This window comes from Alligator sinensis, unplaced genomic scaffold (assembly GCF_000455745.1).
Source record: "Alligator sinensis unplaced genomic scaffold, ASM45574v1 scaffold144_4, whole genome shotgun sequence".
NCBI classification, from domain to species: Eukaryota; Metazoa; Chordata; order Crocodylia; family Alligatoridae; genus Alligator; species Alligator sinensis.
In genome coordinates this window covers 1,361,122-1,370,866 of record NW_005842190.1, presented here as the reverse complement: position 1 = coordinate 1,370,866, position 9,745 = coordinate 1,361,122, and positions in this window count along the sequence as shown.

Genomic DNA, 9,745 nt, shown 5'->3' with positions numbered 1-9,745 from the left:
TCCCTAGCCCAGGTGAGAAAATGTCCTCTAGCTGTGACCCATTCAGCCAATGTCTGAGAGAGAATAAATAAAATATTAGTAAAGTACACATTCTGTTGTTTCTTATCTGTAGCGTGTTTGCCATTTATTATACGCTGCTCTGAGCCTGTCTGGATAGGGCAGAATATAAATCTAAATAATAATAATAACAATAAGGGTCGACAAATTACAAAACTGAATAATGCGTGGCTGCACTTCATCTTGTTTATGATGGTTGAAGGGGCATCTGATAAGCTCAGGGACATGCTCTTTGCTCTTGCTAGCTCATTGATCCCAATTTCCCTCAACTGCTGCATGGAGAATGTGAAAATTTCTGTCTTGCTTTGATGAAATTACTCTGATGAAAACCTGTCTTAGTTTTTCCTCCTCCCCTTTGCTTTTGCTTTGTTACCTATAGCAGATGAAGGAATTATTTATTTCCATCTCTGAAAAGAAATCAATGACTTGCCTGGGCACAGGGCACGTAGACATGTTGGGATTGATATGAATGTACTATTAAGAGCTGTCAGTGTGTGACTAGAGCTACCTTGGGGATACACTGGAATATGAAAAACTGGACCATTACATTTTAACAGCTGATGACCAGGGGAAACTTTGGGGTGAGGAAATTGTTTGTCTGATCACAACCTGTCCCCTCATCTGAAACTGAAAACAGAGGCTAAGTACAAACATTCAAACAGCCCGAGGCAGAAGCAGTCTAAGTATAATGCTTTACTCAAAGTGCTCTAAATTAGGTCTGGACTCAATACAATACGTATGTGCTGTTTGGGGCGGGGGGTGGCGAAGGGCTCGGAGTCTGCCTGTTGTGGCCGAGGCCAGCAAGCTGGGGGCGCTCCCACATTCCTCCTAGGAAGCTGCTGGAGAATGTCAAGCCTAGATGAGCCCAGTCGAGCAGTGGCCAGCAGGCCCCTCTCCTTTGCCCCACCCCCACAACAGTAGCTGGGGGTGGGGAATGAGAAGGAAGGAATGGAACCTCTCTGCTATTCTGAACAACACCCCCCCCCAAACTTGTGGGTATAGGTCTTGGTGGGTGCCAGGCCAGGTCTGCATGGCAGAGAGACTCCATCCCCCCCCCAGGCCATTTCTGGCATAGCAAAGCACTCGACAAGTTCAACAAGCTTTAGTTAAAGCACCCCCGCTGCCATTTTGAAATGTGGGGCATTGAATACATGAAACACTGCAGCACACTGGAGCATTCTGATTAGAAGCAGACTCGAGGAACTGAGTCTGCTCCAATGTGTTCTAATCAGAATGCATCGGAGCACATGTATAGGTACCCTGTGCGAGTAAATTTTGAACAGCTGGACAACAAAGACTTGCTACAAGTGGGCAGTTCACAGGTCAAGAAACGAATCAAGGAAAAGCTGGTACATTAATGAGAGACATAAATCAGTACTCTCCTTTCCTGTTTTACAGTATTCCTAAATGCTGCATTCCAGTTTACTGTTTTGAACTGTCCTGTGTTGCTACCAATATCTGCTAGGTACAGGGCTCCTAAGAGGGTAAATCTCCAACAGGGGTCCAAGCTCACTCAGGCTTGCTGAAGGAGCCTGATGAAGAAGAAATGGAGTTACTGGAGTCAGGGACATAGTCTCAGTGCAAGCTAACTCCATTCTACAGGGTGAAAGAACAGATCCAAGGAAATGGCTTTATAGTTTAATTAATATATTTGAATAATTTAGTAAATGTGCCTGCTACACAGGCTACTAAAATGGAGTTGATGCTCCACTAGCAAGTACTTGATTCTTAAAAAATTGTAATTATATCCCGATTAAAGGTCTATGGGCTTTCTGGATGAGAGGCAGTCTGCAGGCCAGCCCAGTCCCATGGACCAGCCCCATACAAAGGAGCAAGCATACATCCTGCTCCATACAGTGTGCTGCGTGCAGTGTTCATGCCGACTCCCTGGCACCGCACTCTGCATGTAGCACCCAGGGCTGTCTGTGGACCCAATCTAGACCAGTCCCAGATCCAGCATATAGGGTAGTCTAACATGGGCACCACATGCAGTACACATCCCAGACCAGCCCTGTGTGCTGTGCCCTGGCCTGGGCTTTACATGCCAGGTACAGCACATGCGCCTGGTCCAGCCCTGCATGCTGCAGACAGCATGTACCAGACCAGCTCTGTGCACTGCATGCAGCACATGGGGCTAGGCCCAGTGCATGCTGCATGCAACATGTGGGGCCAGTCGAAGACCTGCAGGCAACATCAGAGGCCAGATCTTAGGGTACTACAGGCTGATTTGGCTCACAGGCTGCATCTTTTGACACCCTGTTCTAAATAGATCTTTTTCCTTTCCTACTTTGTCTCCTCTCCGCATCTTGTCCTGTTGTTAGGGATCCATATCAGGCAGCCCAGCCTAGGCTATTGGCCTAGGCAGCCACAACTGCTGTGAGTGTCTAGCTGACAAGCTCTGATTCCTAGCTGCTGGCCTGGCCTTTTTGGGACTCTGCCCTTGGATCTCCCTCCAGATGTGGTAATTCAGCTCTCAAACCCAGACTGAGCCCCTGGCCCCTGACTTCCCTCAGTGGGCTAACTGTTAGACCAGGCTGACTGCAACCCGGTCCCTTACACCTTTCTTTAACTGCTTTTTTATGTTGGTTTTAGCTAACCTGAGCAAACTGCTTCTAGGGTTGATTAGTGGATATTAGTATGCATATGCAAAAATGAATGTTGAGCACCTTATTGGGGCATTTATCTTGCCAGTTAGTAAAACCAAGGAGGGGAATTCTTGTTAACATCTCAGGCAAGGTTCTTTGGTTAGATGTGATGTCTTTTATTAGACCGAGTAGTTGGAAAAAAGTTCATAGCAAGCTTTCGGGCACAATCACCCTTCATCGGGCATCCCTCGGAGTCTCAGAGCAGCCTGACGAAGGATGACTGCGCCTGAAAGCTTGCCAAGAACTTTTTTCCAACTACTCAGCTGGTCTAATAAAAGATATCATATCTAATCAAAGAACCTTGCTTGCCTATGTCCTTAGACCAACATGGCTAAAACCGAAAACTCAGCAACTGTTAACATCTCACTGTTAAGACCAGAAGGAAGTTTCCTAAGTAGGACCAATAAACAATAAGTCTCTCAGCGCTTCTAAAACCCTCATTGTTGGGGTATTTGAGAAAAATAATTGCCATTGTGAGAAATATGCATGTGGTGATAGAAACTACAGTGTAAATTCCTGGTATAACCAAGTACTGCAAATCAGACTTTTCAATAACAGGTTAAATTATTTGTCCCTAAGCAATAGTTTGAGGTCAAGAAAAACCTCAGCAATAATCCTGTCGCTTTCATGTGCTGATATTTAAGGCTTTGCTTTAATAGGCTGTATTAATATATTAATTACTCAGATTCCTTTCATTGCTGTATACCAGGGGTTTTCAACCTTTTTGGATCAATGTACCCCCAGGAGCTGGATGCAAAGCAGGAGGCAGGGAGGGTTGGCACACAGCTGGACGCAGGTTAGGGGCAGCGGGGGGTGCGTGGCCAAATTCTAAGCGGCAGCAGCCACTGCGTGCAATCTTCCTCACCCCCCCACGTCCAACAAGGCAGGCAGTGCCTGCGTGGCAGTGTGGGATGGTGCGTGGCGGCACTCCATCCCCGCCTGCCCGCACATATCCACTAGGGCCTTCTATACTTATTAATTCACTGTAATGTTAATTGTTCTATATCTATGGGACAGCACGGTATAGCTACTAGCACTGTTTAAAATAGCCCTGCAGTATGTTCAAGGAATTCCAAAAGATGCAGATGCAGTAGATCAACTTTGGCTAGAGCTCCTCTATTCGAGATTTGCTCCTATAAATAAAAACTGTTTTCACAGCACTAGACTTGAAGGAATTCATTCATGTGGGCTATCCCTGCAGTCTTGCTCTTCTCCCACTAGATGTCAGTAAAAGTCAATTTAATTTTGTGGAGAACCTTGTGATCCTTTATTTTTCTTAGGCAGTTACATCTTGTTAAACACAGATTGTCTTTACACTTTAATCCCCCAGTACAGCCATTTCAAAGCAGAGCCACAGGAGTGAGCTGTGAGGAGGAACTGCGAATGTCCTAAAATGAATGATAGCATTGAAGCAAGCACACAACGGCAGTGGATAAGAAGTCTGGAATTGTTGCATGCAGACAATATGGGCTATGTCTGCAATGCAGCACCGTCTGTGTAAGAGATGTGACCAGATTGATTTCAAGTTAGTGCAGTGAGGGCTCCCTTTGCAATGTGTTCATCTCCTCATTAGATGCTGCTGCTGTGAAGAGGATTCAGCTACAGATTAGTTTGTGCTGTAGTCATGTTCTTTATCCGCAGGGCTGCCAGCAAGATACATGGGTTCTGAGTTGTTGCAGTGTGGGATATAAGCATCTGTGCAATGATCTTCTCCCCTGAGGACTGAATAGGAATTAGATTCAGTAAATGCAACTTTAGAGCTAAACATTCCTCATGTGTGGGCCCCATGATGAAGGGCTTCCTTTAAGAAATCAGGAAGAATTCCTGCAGCTGCATGAACTTGGAACTATTGTACAGGAGGTGTGCATATATGATGGTGTCACACTGTCTACATATATACCTATTTATAGATATACACTGGGTGTGTGACTTCACCTATATTAGTGTTGTGCACCTTTGAACCAGGAAGCTGAGCATATTAAGAAAGGGGCCACAAGCAATGTCATTAAGGGGCAGATTCTTTGTCCTGCTCCATCTCCTCTGTGCTGCATGAGTGAAAAATGCCTCCAAGTTCCATGTTATAGGGATTTGACTGGTGTGAGACACTCCCTAGCTGGCATAAAGCCAGCACAGCTAACTCTTGCACTTTCCTCCTACTGGCTCCCAAAGTAGGGGGAATGTCAAGAGTGGAGAGAAGTAGGACAAGAAGGGGGAATTCCTCAACCATGCTGCATTTGGTTGACTTACGAACTACAGAGAACTGTTAACAGCTGTCACAAATAAGACCAACATTCAGATTGCCAGCAGGGGTGGAGAAGCAGGGAGCTGTAACTAGTTGTTGATTCTTAGGTTTTGCCATTTATCCCCCGTCCCCAGCTAGTTCCCCAAGTTACTGGGTAGGATTGAGGAGCCATCTTTTGCTAGGCTTTAGGCTTACTGGAGCTAGTCAACCTGCAACACTTTCTCTGGGGCTTCCACATCCCAGAAAGAAAGCAAACAATTGAGCAGCCAAAGGTGTTGTTTTCCCTCTCCCCTCCCCTCTCACAGTGTAGTGGGCAGCCAGAAGAAGTGTCCATGCATCCTTAACCTGGGCATACATCTTTAATCTATGAATAGCCCTGAAGACTGAATACACAGAAGCTGTCTAGAAGTATGCCCCTGAGGTCAGATCCTTCACTGGGGACATAGTCCTACATAGCCAACAGCTATTCTACCTTTGTGCTATGTGGGTGACAGCCTAGAGAAGCCATCATTAGGAATCACTGCTGGGTTGAGTTCCTACAAGGTTAGATAAGGAAGGTGGCATGGGAACTTCTCTAGTAGTCCTTTATTATCTCAGCACTCTTCCATGCTAGGGAATCTTTACCACACCATTTCAGCTAAGTTTAACTCAATCCAGTGACATTTCACCCTACCTACTTACTGTAACGCAAAGCTGAGTTTGTCCCGGAAAGCATAGTGTATATTGTATATAGCAATAGCACCCAAAGGCCTTAAACAGGATCATGGTCACATTCTGCAAACATATAGAAACAATCACTGCCCACAGGATCATACCTTCTAAGACAAGGATGGGCAATTATTTGGGCTTGAGGGCCACTTAAGGAGTTTTGGTGAGGTGTTGAGGGCTGAGAAGGAGGGCAAGTGATCCCACCCAGCCTGCCAGCTGCTGCTGGAAGCCTGAGGAGGGAGGGCTGTGCCCCATGCCACTCTGCTCTGCCACAGCTGTGGCCAGGCTGGGCAACACAACTCACAGGCTCTTCTACTCCCCCTTCCCCCAAATTCATTCCCACCTCCACCTGGCTTCCTGTTGATGCTGAGCTGTCCTGGCACCATGGCCGCCAGCAGCCAGGCCCATGTGGGACATGGTGCAATGCAGTGTACTGAGTAGCTGTCCTGCCCACCTGCCCGCTACAATGAGCTGCTGCCACCATGCTGTGCTGGGAAAGTTGGGGGCAGGTGTTCCAGGCTGAAGGCGACACCCCCCCCACCGGTGTAGATTATTGGTGCTGTGGCAGCAGCAGCTCATGTGATGTGGGGGAGAATACTTGACATGCTGCATCACACTCCATCCCATGTGGGCCCAGCTGCTGGCAGCTGTGGTGACAGGACTGCACAGCCACATCACCAACAGGAAATCGGTGGTGGGGGGCTGGATAGATGGGAGGAGGGCAAATGAGTCTGCGTGCAGCACTGCACAGCCTAGCCCAGCCCTGGCTGTGGCAGAGTGGAGTGGTATGGGATGCAGCCCTCCCTCCTTAGGCTCCTGACAGGCCAGCAGGCTAGGTAGGATCAATTGGCAGGCTGGATAGAGCCTGCAGGCTGTATTTTTCCCACCCCTGTCCTAAGGTCTCAATTGGAAACCCTATGAAATCAGTGAGAGTTATTTTGTTGATGTCTATGGGTTTTGGATCAGGCCTTACAAATAATCACTCATTGAATCTAAAGGGGTTATTCATGTGTACAAGTATGGACTTCTGCCAACTCCATTGGCATGCCAGACCTCAGAAGTTCAAGAGTTGGCAGGGAGTCTGCTGGGACACCGGAGTCTAACAAGACAGATGGAGGGGGAAAACTGGTTACAATGGCTAATTTTCTCTCTCTCAAAAAATATTTGTATGTAACCATTGCCCTCACCTGCTCCCTGCCATCCCCTCCCCCCAGCTGTCCCCACTGGCTGGGAGCAGGCACTGGAAGAAGCCCCCTTCCCTCCCCCGCCTTTTCCTGGCATCCCCAGCTGATGCAGGCATAACATCACAAACATCTGCAGGGGAATGGGTGGGCAGGGAGCAAGCACTGGAAAGAGGAATGCGAGCTGCTGCTCCTGTCCCCAGGTAAGCCAAGTTCCCTGCACAACTGCTTCCCACAGCCCCTGCCTGGAGTGGGGCAGGTGCAACTCTGGCTCTCCCTCCACTGCCACCCTGAGTCAGCCAGAGACAGTGGCAGCAGGCAGGTTCCCCTCCCTGCCTCCACTCTTTTCATGGACTTATTTCTTGCCTGGCTCCCCAGTGTCCCCTGCCAGCCGGAAGGCCTCAGCCATGCCTCACCCATCCCCCTACATTGGGAAGCAGAGTGCCACCTTTGGTAAACCCTGGATCTGCCCCTGCACACCACCTTTCAAGTTAGACTGCTTCAGATTGATGGGTAGGGCATAAAAATATTTTCAACACAACTTTTTTTTTTTTTTTAGTCAGAAAGTGCAATTCATATAAAACATAATAAAATAAACACAATAAAAGGTATCATTTTGGAACCAAGAGCTCTAGTTTTTTGTATGTCTATTCATAAACAAGAGACTTTTTGCGGCAATATGTCATTGCAATGAAACCTTGTGGAGAGTTTTTTCAGGTCCAGGATGGAAACCTGGTCAGAATCAGGCAGATATTTTTCCCTCTGTATCCCTGTAGTTAAAGCTGATTACTATTTCTATTCCATGGCAAATTCCTCAGAAAAGCTCTTGTTCCCATTCTGAATGAGAATTTTTGACATATCTCATTGTAATCCAAATGAGCGCTTTTTTTTTTCCTTGGAAAAGCAGAAATGTTTGTGTACTCGCCACCCTCCTGCTTCTGTGAATTGGAGCAACTAGATGCTACTTTGAGTTCAGAAGACTGTGTGTGCTTCCTCAACCCCTGGTCACATTTAGTCAGTACCACTGAATCAGTGGGACTGGAGATGAACTTCTGGTCTTTGTCATCACAGGTTACCAGCAGAATTAGTGAGTGATTAGTTTATGGTGGGGGGAAATTTTGAGAGTTCCTATTTTTGTGAAGATTTTGACTTCATCTGGATGCAGAATAGCAACATCTTTTGAGACCATAAAACTTTTCACAGGATAATGGAGTTTCCAACCCTTTTAGACTCAAGGCTCCCCTCCTTAGTCTTTAAACCACTCCTGCATAACTTTTGTGAACTGAGCGGCACCTCATTTCAACAACAAATCTATTGATTACAGTGCTTAGGTTCCTTGCAGAGAAGCAGGGCAGTGGGAGGGAGGAGCAGACAAGGAAGGAGCCTGCTTTTAACTGCTTATCGCCTCACACTTCCTGTTGCACCCTTCAAAAAAATATCATAGCATCCCAGGGTCACCCCCACACTTTGGTTGAGAACCATTAGGATAAGACCATTTTCCATCCACCTTTTCTGACAGCATTGGAAAGCAGGAACCTCTATATAACCCTCTGTCATTTCTTGTTATATATTCCCCCCCACCCTTGTATAATATGGAATGAGACAGAATTACAATCCCATTCCTGCAACAGGATAAAGAGGCAAACCTTGGGACACTTGGTGCTTTGTCCTGGGGATTCCCTGAGAGCCCAAGGATCCAGTTGCAGCTATGAGGCCCCAGCTTTGTAGACAAAGAATAGGTTTACTAGAGCACATGGTCTTCAACAGAAGCTGGCTCGGTGCCTGCTGCATGGCCTTACTCAGACAACATCTCCCTTCTTTTTCTTAACATTACCCTGTGGAAAAACTGCACAAATTCTCCACAGCAAGCATGACCTATCTGCTCCCTCGGGGCCCCACTTGCTCAGTGCCCATTAGCACTGCTCTGCCCGAGCCAGGGTAAATCACATGGCATTAACTGTATTGGGTACCCACACATGCTCTTTGTACATCACAGATCTGTGGCAATCATGGTAGAAGGCAGGGTCCCAATGCACCTTTGTAGACTAACTAAATATAAGTGCATCTGAACCCTGGTTTCAGACTGACTTCAGACTAACAAGAGGAACTGCCTCAAGGTACCCAAAGGCAGGGTCCAGACGCACCTTTGTAGATTAACAAAATAATATATTTAATTACCTTTACTAAATATATCTTATTTAGTTAGTCTGCACAGGTGCATCTGGACTCTGCCTTCTGACTGACTTCAGACTAACAGGCGGAAGTACGTCAGGGCCTCAGAAGGCAAGGCCAAGATGCATCTTTATAGACTAAGTAAATAAGACAGGGAGAATTACATCAGGGCATCAGAAGACAAGGTTGAGAAGCACCTTAATAGACTAACTAAATAAGGTAGGTGGTAGGTGGATAGGATAAGCATATAAATAGGATAAATAAGAAAATAAATAATGTGTGTGTGACACACAAACACCCCTTATTTAATTAGTCTATACAGGTGCATCCTGACCCTGCAAGGTCAAGATGCATCTTTCTAGACTAAATTAAATAGGTAGGTAAGAGAAACACATAAATAAGAAAATAAATAAGTTATACACACACATACATATACATACCCCCTCCCCCTTAGTTAGTGTATACAGGGGGATCTTTACCCTGCCTTCTGACTGACTTCAGCCTAATAGGGGGAACTACCTCAGGGGATCAGAAAGCAAGGTCAAGATGCACCTGCATAGACTAACTAAGATATAAACAGCGTTCTGCATTTTCAGTTTTTATTTAAAAAAAAAAAAAAAAAAATTCTGGGAATTTGTTGGAGTTTATCTTCCAAACATAAAAACTGGGTTGAAATCGGGATAAAAAGAAAATTTAAAAAAATCAGTTTAAATCAGGGAAGGTAAAAATTTGGGGGGGGG